This window comes from Idiotropiscis lumnitzeri, chromosome 8, assembly GCF_059441095.1.
Source record: "Idiotropiscis lumnitzeri isolate Australia: NSW breed Sydney's pygmy pipehorse chromosome 8, RoL_Ilum_1.0, whole genome shotgun sequence".
Taxonomy (NCBI): Eukaryota; Metazoa; Chordata; class Actinopteri; order Syngnathiformes; family Syngnathidae; genus Idiotropiscis; species Idiotropiscis lumnitzeri.
In genome coordinates, this window is record NC_142398.1 from 20,507,200 (window position 1) to 20,522,125 (window position 14,926).

The window sequence follows — 14,926 nt, forward strand, 5'->3', positions numbered from 1 at the left end:
GACCGGCGGCTTTTTGTCATTTGCTCACCTCTGCTTATTCTGCGGCCAAGCCGGTCACTCGATTTACACAAAAGTAAACCAAATACATTTTCCCCATTGAAACAAATTGAAATATCATTAATTCGTTCCAGCCCTGGCCACAAACATATTTTTTGTTGCACCTTTTTTAATTAACAAATATCGCCCTTGACTGTAAAATATAAACGAGAAGAAAATAAAAATAAAAGTACTGATTGAGTAAAACCTGCGGTTGAGGTCTTGGTGCTGGCGAGAAGTTAGGACCGACTTTAAAAGGACGAGGACGGATGGGGATGGCAGATGATTAGTTTTATGAATAAGGACAGAGGGACGATGAGGACAAAAAAAACACGATAGGCAATAATCCATGAGTGGTTCTTCTGTGAGATACGCACTATAATACATTTCATCCATTTGAGTATTTTCCACAAAGAGCCTTTATACCTGACCACTCTTTGTCAGAATGATCAAGTCAACTCATCTGTTTGGCTTTTAGCTCCATGACAGCGTAATCATCACACAACCAAAACCGATTATTTGGCTTTGTCGACAGGCTTCACAGAAAAGAAGCTCAGCGTTCTCATTAGAGGCGAGGCCATGACTTGTTCAGAATTAACTTGCAGCCAAGCCACAATGTCATGACTTCATTACACCATCTTGGAACTACAAGGTTGTAGATTTGCCCAAACGTCCTCCTCTCCTCGCAACCGACAATTTCTAATAAATAATTGACAAATAAAAGCCTCGAAAATGTTTGGACTTACTGTTAGAATAAAACATGAAACAATTACCAATGTGCTTTGAGTCGCACGCATATTGTTTTCTCTATCGGGAAAACACTCGGCCCTTGGTTGCAAGGCTGTCACTCCGGCCAAGGCAGACGAGCGTTCGTAAAAAGGCCCAAGCACGATTCATCTCCTGGGGGCCGGCAGGAGCGTGACCCGGGACCGTTTTCTTTATACGTGATGACTCCTTTAACTTGCCGTCTTTCACACAAAAATACCAACTTTCTCATTATAGGTCGGGTTTGAGGGAGCAGGGGGGGGTGGGCAATGATATCATTCTCTGACATTATATGATCTTTTTATAACGTGCACCCATGTGGGCTAGTGAGGGGAAATAAGGATATACATTGGAAGGCTCATTCACATTCACAAGAGCTGTCAATTAACCACGTTTAGTTAACAATTACTTTTAATTCATTCGCTGCCATTGACTGAGATAGAAGTCAGAAAGTACTTTTGACCTGATTTGGCAGTGAATGAGTTCAACAATTATCCTCCCACATTCCAAAAACATGCATGGTAGGTTGATTGGACACTAAACATCAGGTGTGGGCAAACTACGGCCCGCTAAACGTTTTAATCCGGCCCGCCGAACTTGAAAAAAAAAATTAAATGAATAAACCTTGTTAATGTTTTATTTTCTAAATACTGTGGTGTGTCAAAGACATATTTTGTTGGAATGCTTTTGTTCACTTTCATTTAAAATTGTCACATTTTAGAACCCATTGTGGCCCACCAATCAAAAATTTGGCCCACTCCTGCTCTACATTGTCCCAGCGCGTGAGTGTGAGCTCGGATAGTTGTTCGGGTCAGATAATGGATGGAAGGATGTTTTATACGGATGCGATGCGACGTGTAAACACAAGCTCGGAAATGGACTCTTGTCTTCTTTGGTGGCTCTTTGGTGAAAACTAGCTCAATATTTTGAACATTCTAGAATTTAGGTGGACTGTTATATTGTCATATAAAACCAAATTGCCACATTTAATACCATAATCATCATCTTCTAAAAGCAACTCAACGTACACAATGCTAACTAATTTTAGCAAATTGAATGACACAATAAATCAGCAACGATCTCATTTAAAGGGTTGGGGGTCCGTCTAATTGCTTTGTGAGTGGGTACATAAGCACACGCGTGCACACGCACACAATTTAACATAGTTGTACTTCTCTGCTGCGTTATAGATCACAGTTTATACCAACATGGCAGTTTGTTTCATGATCTGTTGTGAGCTTTTAATTTGCCCCAAACAAGGTCACACACACACGCTCTTGTGAAAAAAGCAGAAAACAAAGGCTAAACTTAGCTTGAAAGAGGATTTTGTCATCTTTATTGTTGATTCGTGTGAACACGCTTAGATGTATAATGCAAAACGAGGACGGATCTAAGTTCCAGTTCCATTGTGTTGTGATGCACTCACAAAGTTTTGGCTCGTGTGTTTTGCGCTCGTGTGTGTGTGTGTGTGTGTGCCGTTCCTGCACGCACCTGTCAGTCACTCGCTTGTCGTCTTTGAATGAGCGCAGTGGGAGATGATGAGATCCTATTAGTTTGGATTGCCAAGGGGAAGCATGTGGGATGAATCGACGTATGAAACAAACACGCACACGTTTGAAAGGGAAAGTTGCTATTCCTGCAATACGTCAGATGCTTTTCAACGCACACACGTCAGCAGAGCGCGCAAATCCCAACGTAGGCCCGGAGAGACGCAAAGACACAGACATGGATGCGCGCATGCAGGAACACAGGCCGAGTTTTAGATCCGTTTTATCGTAGTAACGCTCCAGCGCGTTTAACAGAACACTCGGACCTCTTATTTTTTTTTTTTTTTTTTTTTTGGAAGGAGGAAGACGAGAGAAGCATTTGATCGAGGAGAGAAAGCTGGCCAGCTGATGAAAGGATGAGAGCAGGCTGGAGAGAGAAGAGAGGGAGCATAGTGGGGACGACAGTGTGAGAAAAAAATAAAAGTTTTGGCGACAGCTCTGCAGTGTGTGTGTGCGTGTCAGAGGGTTGCCTGTCTCGGAGACAAAGTGCTTGGAGTGCAGACAGAGAGTGGGCTAGTTTGGCCCTGTGACCTTGGAGTGCTATTAATTGGCACTTAGCATTAAACAGCAACCCCTCCTCCCTTTCTGGAATAAAAAGTCTCACAGAGAAAAGGAAGCACTGAAAGCGTTGAGAGAGCAGAGATTTTTTTGAACGTGGATGCGCGATTTGTACATTGGACAAAAAAAGAATGTTTTACAAATGACCAAATTGTCCCCAAAAGCACAATGCAATTAAAATGAAAATTGCTTTCGGATACAAAACGCATCACGTAAAAGGTTGCAAAGGATTTGCAAAGAATGCACGCCTTTATTTTTAGTGCTCAAACAGTTAAAAAAAAACAACAAAAAAAAAACAAACGCCTTCATCCGTGAGGTGGTAACAAGCAATTGTGGTGCTTTTGATGCCAGATGTGTTCCTTGACACGTACGTTTCCGTAGGCCGCTGGGGGCAGCAGTTCATCGTTTTATTTAACGCTTGCGTTCAGAAAGTCACGGGTGAGTTGGAGGCTATCCCAGATAACTTTGGGTGATGACTTTAAAAGGCGACATAAGCACAATTTACTTATTTAGTTTTTTTGTACACAAATACTGTAATTGGGCCGCGACAGTTTTCAGAATTCTCAGTCAAAAAAAAATTTAAAATCAAAGTCATGCTGGATTTGTCAACTTTTCTGACGAATGTTAATGAAAATCAGGGGTCGGCTCCAGGATTATTATAGTTTTGGAATTTTTATTATAGTTTTTATTTTGGTTTGAGTTTTGTTTTTTAAATTTAGCTAGTTTTAATACGTTTTCAGGGTGTCTTGTCTGTTTTTTTTTTCCAAAAACAGTTTTAGTATTAGTTTTTGTTTGAATAAAATTAAAAAAGTATTGTGTAGAATTTGTTCATTTTCTTTTTTATTAGCAGCTGCTTGATGACTTTTCCGTGCGACAAACATGAAGAGGACTGCAACACCCAGATGACCAATATCGAAATAAATACATTTAAAAACAACCCAAAACGCTCGCGCAATAAATTAATTCCCAAAGACGATAACAAACATTTTTTTCTTGAATTAGTTTTGTAAACGTAAAACGACCTTTCATTTAGTTTTTGTTTCATAAAATCATTTTGCTTTTCATTTTAATCCGTGATGTTTTTTTCAATTATAGTTGTAATTATTTTGTTATTTTTTGTGAACTAAAATAAACTTGGTCACCTCTGCCACAAGTCGACTTTTAGCAACGCTTCGAGAAAAATAAAACACTTTATTCCCCCCCCCCCCCCCCCGCTTCAGTAACTAGAGAAAATATATCATCTGCTCGGCTGCCTGGTTTGGACTCGGTTGCCCTCAGCTGACACATTCAAATGTAACTGTAAAGTGAATAAGATATGCGAATTGAATGCATGTATTTCAATTAGGAGAAAAGAATAAAAATACAGTGCCGTGGTTAAAAAGAGGGATCCGAAGGGCAATTAATATTTAAAACGGAAGAGGAAAAGAGTTTAGCACTTAGATACCAGCAGGAAGCAGCGCGCCTTCGGAAGCAGTTTTATGAATTAGGTGCTTCCAGTGTGAAGCAGACTCCCCCTGGGGCCGACACACTGGTAATGATTACGCCGAGTGGAACTCGACGCCGCGACGCATTTCTAAGCGAAACGTCCGATTACCCGAGATGGTTGTTGGTGGTGAACCATTTCAGCCAAAATGGTGGCTTAATGACGGTGGGGAAAGAGAGCCCAGTTTCAAATTGGAATCTGCATTCTGATTAGCCGAAAGACGAGTGTCCCCCGTTTGAACTAACGTAACTTACAGAGTGCAGCAAAACCGGGAGGCCCTTCCAGACGATCATTTACATTCGTTAGAGATGAAATCATTCTTAAAGCAACCATACAATGAATGGATTACTTGAGAAAATAAGGTTTATTTGCCAATAAATGTTATATCTGGCAAATCTACAAACTTTATTTAAATTTCATGCAATGGAATCAGTGGCTTGTTTCCCAAGAATTTAATAGTTGATATCTGTAACACTGGATTTATTTGATATTCCGGTACGCTTATCTATATTGAATATGATTTCAGTTGATATAGTCATGTGACTTTGTTTTGAACATTTGAATGACCTCACTACAAAAGGCACGCTCCAGGATTTTTTTTTCCCCTCCCGAGGCTAAAGTGCGACGAGACAAAAAAAGTGGTGTTGAGAAAATTATTTCTAAACATATTTTGTCACATTAAATAATCACTTCACTGGGGGTGCACAGATTTCTGACAAGGCTTTTTTTTTTTTTTTGGTGCAGCATTTGTAGAATAAATGTACTCTCAAATGTGTACAAATGCAAGATTTGTAGAAGAGTTTGCCTCAGATTTTAATTAAAGACCTTAGTTTTGCTTTCTTAGAACGCACAGCAGGGTGTTGCGCAACCATTTCCTCATTGGCTGTAATGAAGAGAACAATCAACTTTTCAGAGGTCTCATTTAAATATGATTCGGTTAAAAATATCCTAACCTCTCTCTCAGTGGAATGTGAAATGAGTGTGAACAGCCCGCGTGTGGAACAACTCAATTCGCAGCATTCTGTAATCTGCTAAATCAGCACAGTTTGTCTGACATCGTATCTAAAATAAATAAATAAATAAAACTAACTTTCCAATGGCATGAAGTGCACACTTTTTAATTACCATACCCTGCTAAAATTGAAAACAAATTTGCCTACTTAGACCATAGCACAAAAAAAAAAAGTTGCATCCCGTGGCATACTAAAGATTTCATGGATCGTGCCCAGAGAGCAGGAAGAATGTATTCAAGCAGCAGTCCAAGAATGTCCTTCCTGTTGCGTCTCACATCAAAGTGCACTTTGTTCCTTCATTAAAAAATCCTAATGATGCTAGTGTAGCAAAAATGTGACGGTTTAATTGGGATGTGAGGGAGACATGTTGAACATTTGCCTTTGTTCTGCCTATGCAAGGAAAAGAAGCACCGTCGGCAAGAACCAGAGTTCCTCATTCAACAGGCTTGTGAACTTCACAAGAATCCTCATAGCAATGTTACACCTTTGACACTTATGTCTCTTCATCTATAGCCTTGTGATTTTCCTTTTTTTCCCTGCAAAATTCTCCTGAAAATGATTTTGCTGTATTTTTCCTGGTGGTTCGACCGAAGTCGGGGTCACATTTTCATTTTATTTTTTGGGTGGCACTATGATATTTGGTTGATACAAAGAGAGATAATGAATAGGCATAATGAGCTCAAGCCTCTTTTTATTTAGACAATATGAATATTATGTTTTGTGAGAAAATGGTTTGTCGTGACACTATATATGAAGAAACATTAAATAATTAACTGAATATGACGTCACGCAAGACCTTAGCATAGTGAGCTAAGCGCAAAATGTTTGTATCTTTGTTTTTTTAAATATTTTTTAAAGGGGAAGTCAACCCCCAATTTTCTTAAAAAATATTTTTTTTCAATGCAGGCCCACTAGTCGAAACATGGCATTGTAATTAATATTGCATTTGTGGAATATGAGATAAGCAGCAAATCTACACATTTTCTCCATCTCAAGAGGGCGGCCATTTTGTTGCTTCCGTCATCTAAAAATGACATCACAGTTTCTCGGGGCTGAGCTAACAACCATTCGTAGCTCAACTTTAGAAAACAGCAGTGAGCCGTGATTGGTCGTTTCTCACCCCTGAGCAACTATGATTGCATTTTCAGTCGACAGAAATGACAAAATGGCCGCCCAATGAGATGGCTAAAAAACAGGCAGAGTTTGCTGCTTAACTCATTTCACAAATGCGATACAAATCAGAATGCCATGTTTTTTGGGGTGTTGACTTCCCCTTTAAGTAACTTTGCTTTGACTTAAGTCGTTTAATACCATTGACGGCAAAAGACGTCAAAGATCCTTTTTTTTTTCTCGGCTGGTAGTCAATGAGTTTTAAGTATTTCGATTGCAAGATTCGGCTTTTACCAACATCATCCAGCATTTACAAACAATTCAAACAAGCTGCGGCTTTGCATCATTGTCAACAAACTATCGAAGACATGCATTGAAACGGATAATTAGATGCTTTTGTGTACACAGAAAGGAAGCCTCCGCTGCCTCAAGTCAGCGGACCAGAGAATAGCGGAGCTACTGAGCCTCAGAGAGGATCGACCTTCTGTTAAACATTAGGCAACCCCCCCTTTGCCCATCTTTAAAAAAAAATCATCTTGGAATGCATTTTTATTCTTTGGCTTTCGACTCAGCATGAGACTCGGTATTGTTTTAGCGTTTTATGTGACTGTTTACTGTTTTTATGTTACTAATTTATTCTTATTTTATTTCTTCTTTTATGTACAGCACTTTGTATTCAGCTATGGTTGTTTTTTTTTTTTTTTTAAACTGCTCAATAAATAAAGTTGGGTTGAGAAGAATACGATGGTAGTTACAAATGCAAATGACATTAGTCAGTAAAACAAAAGTCGAGCGACATGCACGATTAAATACTTTGTCCACCAAAGAACAGGTAATAGAATTGCTGGTCAGCGACATCCAAACTTTGGAAGTCGAACGCCATCCAGTTAGAGTTTCTGGCAACTTTGTTGTGTTCATGAAAATCCGTTTCCAGATTGTAGTGTCATTCCTGACACATTGGTGGCGATTTCAAAGATTATGTGCTTGAATTCACCGGCGCTCCATAGATTTATCAGTTCTTAAGCACCCTCTTTTCGCCACTGACCGTTTTCGGCAGCTTTGTCCGCCATTGCTTCTCGCGGCTGTATCGTTAAATAATCGTGATATTTTTTTCGCCTTTTGATGGCGTCTAGATCAGCTGAGCGCAACCTGAGCGTCCAGACTGCAAAAACTGTCATTGTATTCTCACTCAGTCTTGCCGTCTAACACCTACACACTTGTTATCTCTCATTCTCTTTCTTCTCATACATGGACACACACGGACAAAGACGCACACACGCACGCACGCTCACGCACACGCACACAACTGGAACCCCAGGGACTTAATTAATACCTCATGTGAGTTGAAGGAAGTATTCTTATATTATTAAAGTAGTTTCATTTTACTTTTTAATGTTAAGAAAGTCTCATTAAGAAAACATTTTTGCTGAAAACAGGAATGAGCTCTCAGATCATTTTCTGTCAACATGAAGCGTGAGATGTGTTCAAATCACATTAAATGACATGAATGAGAAACATGGATTGAAATCTTCATTTTATTTTTTTTTGTATTTCTTCAGTTGTTGCTATTTTTCTTTCCAAAGTAGACTCCCTCCAAAAATAAAGATTTGTATTGAGTAAACCTATCTAAAAATACAAAAATATACTTGAAAAAGCAAATACTACGCCGTCAGTTACATGCACACTCCATGCGAATATTTCAGGACGTGGCATAATAATGTTATGAAGCACAAGTCTTTTGTGGTACAATTTAGAGCAGGCGTGGGCAAACTACGGTCCGGGGGCCACATGCGGCCTATTAAACGTTTGAATCCGGCCCGCCGAACTTGAAAAAAATTAAATGACGGCTTTAAAAAGGTGCTCGTCATTATATATCTCCATCTTGGAGATCATTTTGGACTTTTAGGTGAGGCTTATTGTTGTGAAAATAAGTATTTTTTATTTTATTTTTTTTGTAACTGTTCAAACCTTGAAATAGTATATTCGCACCGAAAATACAATTCCAATATTTGGAGCCAGCTGCAAAATTAAACTAAGACCACCCCACAGCCCTGTGATAACTGCCTAGTTGTTTTTTTTTCATAGTCACTGGATGAAAGCCAGAGCAGCTGTTCACACTCCTGTTGCATTGTTTGGGACAAAGACAATAGTCAAGCTTCAAATAAATATGTCACATGAACAAGATTTATGGCATCATATTTACAGTGGACGCTGGGCACATGCACCTCACACAACCTTTACTGGCATTTTAGTTGTGTTCTTAAAGGAATGTTATTTCAAATGATAAAAAAAAAAAAAAAGTAAGAAACAAGCAAAGAAACACATTTTTGTATGTTTTACGATGTTACAAATTTTCATAGATGTCGGTGAAACGTACAACATAGAATCCTTCGTTAAGAAGGAACGATGAAACGCAAAGTTCAAATGCAATTTGAACTACATTCCTACTGTTTTTCTTCCATAGACAACGATCTTGTTTTCATCTTGCTGACATCATTAACAAGATTATATGTTGTGCTAGACGTGTGTGTCGGCGTCCACCAAGTGCCATCATCTGCCTTGTCAGAGTGCACACTGTTGATTGTGCCACATGCCGCTTGGCACCGTATGGTCGGACAAACAACAAATAGCATTTCGCACTTTTCTTAGCAGTTAAACGTTGACAAAGCTCTATTCTTGGCAAAGTGCTCTTCTAGTCTCCTGCAGTGGGAGTAAGAGAAAGCGAAGAAATGGAGGAAACCCTTGATGTTGATGGCTCAGTCGTATGCTACATTGTGTGGGTTAAAATGTGTTGAAAATTTGAAAATCTGCTGGCTTCAGATCTTCTGCTCCTACGAAGAAGGCACTTGGTGAGCTGTGACAAACCGTATTAACTCGGTGTCATCCTCATCGTCACCTGGCCACTAGTTCTGTCTCCTTTCTGCTCTCATCTTTTTCTCCACAGCTCTCTTTTACGGTAGTTGTCAAATAAAATAAAATAAAATAGAAAATAATCATACAATATATACATTTATTAAAAAAGAATGTTTGTTTTTAAGGAACACATGTTTAAAATAAATAAATAAATAAATCCTTCATTCATTGCAAGAGCCTACTCATCTTGTTAATCGATTTTATTGAGCCTCGGGCTAAGTTGTCTGTGCATTTATGCCCCCTGGCAGAATCAAACATGGCAATCTGGTTCTAGGCCAGAGACCAGATATAGCACGGCTCCAAATAGCAATAAAAATATTGGAAGATTTTTGGATGCGGGTCACCGGTGCTCCCCTCTGGAGCGACGCCTGGGAATCCCATTCCATTCCGTTCCACTTTTTTTTTTGTGGGTGGTTCTCATCATTTTAGTTCATAAAATGATTTGCCTTTATTAAGCTATGAATTATGAGGTGTGTAATGAAACTTTGACCCACATGCCATTGCTTTATGACTGGCACTTAAACCACACAAAGATTTAAGTAATGGCATGTTAAATGCTCTGATGAAGCCCAATTATTTTCAGCTGCTGGTTACATTCAACCTGAAAAAAATAATTGAGCGCTGGGCATTTCGAATGGGGAACCACACGGCAAGAATAAGAATGATTTATGTCAGACATGTTATACTTTATTTGTCTTAGCTTCAAAAGCAACATTTTGCTGTTGTTGCATTGTTCACTCAGCTGCTATCCGGGATGGTGAATGTGCTAAATCTGTTGGCATAGTGCTCATAAATGAAAGTAACTGAGTTGTCAGCACTAATGTCAAGTTTTCTGTCCTGCAGCAATTATGGCAGCAATTTCTTAAATGCTAGAACAGTCATTTATAGAAATGAAGATAAATATATTATATATATATATATATATATATATATATATATATGTGTGTGTTAAAAGACGTATCATGCTAAGAAAATGTTCTTTCTTTCACATTGAATAAATGCGTCATTTTTCACAGCGTGGCTAGTTTCACGTCTCCCATTGGACAGTGTGTTCAAATTAGGCCCAGAGAGTTGGAATTTAGAGCTCACAGCACCATAATGTCAGCGTTAGGTGCACCGAGCATTTTTTTAGCCTGACAAAGATAGAATAGAATATGTAACTTCTGTATAGTGCTTACATGAGTCGCAGAAGATAGCATGAATTCTGTCGGGCTTGTCAGATTTGTCTGCCTCATTGAGTTGGAGAAATCCAGGAAAAGGGGTGACTAAAATTCTGTTTCAGAAATACAAATTCCGACATTCTTTTGTACCTAACGCACTAGTAGTTTTGGACTCAATATCCTGTTTATCCCGGAGAGATTTATTCTTTTACTTGGTAAAAATTGAATAGACTGACCCTGGTCCCCCACATATATTTGAAGGGGAACTATTCTTTCTATTCCCATTATTAGTGGTCAACAGAGTTACTGGCCGTAGGAAAGGATTGTCCAAAAAGTAGTTGAGACCTTTACTGACCTCCCAGCTCAGTGGCCAAATGTTACAGGTAAACATTTTTTTGACGCCACCTTCCACTTCCACTTAACTTGCAATGCTTTTGAGCACCTTCCTAAGGCCGCTATTTCCCCCCCAAAAATAGAATCACCACGATGTCCGTGTCAGAGAAGGTGATGAGCGGAAAACAGCTTCCATGTCCCATCACTCCTTTCCAACCCGATACTCCACAGCAGAACTTTTCCCAACTACAAGCTTGTCTTGCTCTGTGTCTACATTTGACAGGTACATGCTTCGCTGACAAGGTACACCATTATGTTCCCGTCCCACAATGGTACCGTTACAAGGCATCCCTTAACAGCTGCATGGGGTCCAGATGACTTACAGCTAATACCATCATGAAATCTTGTGTCATTGGAAGATACACTTGGCATTTGATACCAAATGAAGCATGACAGCCCATGCGGGTGGGCCACGAAAAAAAAAAAAAAAGCTCAGTTGTCAGGAAAAGGTGCTCATATGAGCTGAGTGGATTTGGTTATGCATCTCAATGCTTGTAATTTATACATCATTGCAATTATTGCGGAGCTAATGGCAGACTTCTAAAAATTCATAAACAATATTTAAAGCTCATTAGCTGGCTGAAACTAACTGGAAAACACACCTGATTCAAAAAAAAAAAAAAAAAAAAAAAAAAAAAAACGCTAAATTTGTCCATAGAAGCGGATTTGTACAAACATTAGCCGCTTTGGACAATGAGCTGCCGGTCTCCACGTGATTAAATGGAGTATTATTTATATTCTAAACATTGGGAGATGCTTTCGACACCCCCAAATAAATAAATTTATTTATTGCACTTCATCCCTTTGACGCAACTTAATTTCTTATTTTGGCTCTCAACTGCTTCTTCACACAGCCACGAGTAACGCTTCCTTATTATTGTCACTCGCTCACGCTCAGTTGAACGCTCATTTAAAGGGCCAGTACACGTAATTGAATTACAAGATTTCCTTCTGCTCCGAGTGCAAATATTTCAATTTTATAAACGCGCTTCTTGACCCGTTTAGAAAACCCACTCCCCGTCCGTGCTTCATCCGTCCTTTTTCAAAAACATCTCATCCTCCGTTCTCCATCTCGAGAACGCGCGTCCATTCATGGAACGGAAGGCCCATCTCTGCACAATTGCATGACTTTGTGTGACTACAACAATGTTTCCCCAAATAAGTCTGACATAAAAAGTAGCAGTCATGCAAAATACAATGGAGAAAAATAATTCATGCAAAACACAATTGAGAGCAATAATCTTCTCAATGACCTTCTCCGACGCCCAACGCTAAATGTCTTTAGGTGATCTCGCTCCCTCGAGTTGCCCCAGTTTTCAGGCAACAGGAGGAGCGTTAACAATCATATATGAGGCAATCTGTCTTTTCACGTCTGTTCTCACCGCTGCGGGGATTCCACCCATCTCTTTTTCCACAGCTGACTGACTCTCTAATACTCTATAATACGCTTTAATTGCAGCACTTAAAGTTGTAACTATGCTCTTTATACTCGCTAGTTAAGATAATTGTTTATCTAAGGATAGGATGAATAGTCGATGGAATCTGTGATGTCTGGAAAAATCCCTCGCCGCTTTTATTTTCCCCTAAATTGAATCCAGTCAAAAGGTGTGAATGACGTTTAGGATAGATGTACGACATATCTTCTTAGAGAATCCGCCCGTATTTTGTGGCAACACACGGCAGAGAGACACAGAGAGATAATATATTTCATTTGAATTGCAGTCTAAGAACATGTAAATCAAAAGGAGGTAAAACGGTTCTGAAAAAAATGCATGACATGCTAAATGAAAGTAACTCAGGGGGGAAAAAAGCAGTAAAACTGATAATAAATAACTAACGGCCATTTTGCAGCGCGGAGAATGCAATTACTCATTATACTTATGCTTGAATTATGCATCGTGCTCTGTTGTGCATACAGCAAATGTGCACGTTTTTTTGTAAATGACAACCATTGCTCTTTGGGTCCATTAAATAAGTCTGACGACATAATGCCATTACGGATGATTAATTTAAGCCAACACGGAGCCAGCGTGAACAATATGGCCTACGCGGCCAATAAATGAATTGCAATCACATTGAATTAAATTTCCTCCGCCTGTTTCTGACAACTCAACCTGTCGGTCCCTTGTGAACAGGTGGGGATGCATACGCTAGGCATGATGTGATGACAACGGTGTGCTTCTGCATGTATGTGAATCGCAAATTGTCTCATAAATGTTTAAGGCTTAAATTTACATCCGAGCCAGGATTCTGTCTCAAAAGGATGCTCATTCTCCTAAACTCAAATCTTGACACATTTTCTCTAGAGGCCGTCAGTAATATTTACCATTAAAAAAAATGTCTTACACATCATGTTTACAATGACAGGACAGCATTTACCTTCCACACGCATGCAAAAGAGTTAATAGTGTATTCTCCTCTGTAAACAAAAACCCAGCGGAAAGAAACACAGATCGCACTTCAAAAAGGAAGCAGTGACATGAATTGTCTACGCATTTTCATATTTCTTTGGAAACAATAAACACTCTTTTAACTTCCAAACTCGCCATGGTGGCATGGGACCAACTCGCTCAGTTTGGGCGAAGCAAGGATCTTTGAAGGAGAGCGAGGGGAAGCAAGAGACAGCTCCTGAAAATAAACATTCCTCCCGAGATGCACATTGTTTTTGTCATTGTTTCCTTTTTTATCATTTTGATGACAGACTTTGTCTCAGCAACACAGCAAAGCTCGCACACAAGCAATGACGAGGACTTAATGGCTCATTTGGAAGTGGTGATTGTTTTGCGCTAAAGGGAGTAGGTTTGGTGAGTGTGAAAATATGAGAATCCACATTGATTATTGATGCGCATGCTGCAAACAGGTAACAACAGCGAGCGTTAACCATGACCGAAGGCAAGACCAGTGAGAATGTGCGGGAGGCAGACATTAACAGTGGCACTTGCACGGCCCTGGGTATTGTCACACCTGCTTTTGAAAACTTTTTTTCCCAGTTTGGGGGTGTTTGAGCAAAGATCACATGATATAGATAAAGCTGTCAAAACTTGCAGGTTTTTGTGCTGGTGGAAAAAGGTGGACCCAACTACAGGACGAACGAAAAAATATATATTTATTTTCCTAATATAAAACAGAAAAGCTAAACAATGCATATGGAATTAAAAATTATTTATACACCAACTTGCAAAAAAACAGAAATGGACTCATAAACAGTAACTGACAGGAACACCAAAAGAAGCAACGACATGACAAAGACTGAAAGCCAGCGGGGAACTAAATACGAGCAAACTGATGAGACATCAAAGAACACCTGGACAATGATCAGGAAATAACCCAAACAATGTGAAATGCACAGTTTCATTTTTCAAATACACAGAATCAAATAAATCACATTCAAACTACGCAGATTTGTCTGAGTGGAAATAAACACTTGCATGACATGAGCAGACCACAAATTATCACTCACATCGTTAATCGCTAACAAGTTTCGGGCGGCAATTTAGAAGCTCACGCAAAGTAGCGTTCCCAGTAAACCACGACATCTCAGAGCACAAAACTTTGTAAACACAACACAGTTAAAGCAGACAACACAAAACCCACGATATAAAGAAGCATAAAAAAGCGCTTTACCTGTTGGCTGTGCACCGAATCAAGATGTTGCCAAATCCGGCAATGAAGCTGACACGTCCAAAACCTGTCAAATAAAATCTTGTAAAAAAAACAAACACAAAGCTTTGTGGCCTGGATGAAAGAAATGTTGGTAAAGAGAATCTTTTTCCCACCTCATTAGAGTCGGTGAGAATGTGTCTGCTCTCTAAATCGCAGCGCTGCAATTTATTCTTACTCACCAGCAGGTTTGACGTACAAGGTCTGGTTGGCGTTTTGAAGTCTGCAAGTCATGTCGCCAAAGAATTTGTTTGCACTTTAGCTCTTGCTGTCTGTGTCCTTGACAGT

General features: G+C 39.4%; 1 protein-coding gene across 1 annotated transcript in view; it reads right to left on the bottom strand.

Annotated features, from left to right (window-relative positions):
* LOC148332706 (sodium channel and clathrin linker 1-like) overlaps positions 1-14,636 on the bottom strand; it is a 41,747-nt gene extending 27,111 nt beyond the window's left edge. The window contains exon 1 of the mRNA XM_088302812.1: positions 14,603-14,636. The gene's annotated coding sequence lies outside the window, so the exon portion shown is untranslated. The remainder of the gene's footprint in view (positions 1-14,602) is intronic.
* Between the last annotated feature and the right edge of the window lie 290 nt (positions 14,637-14,926).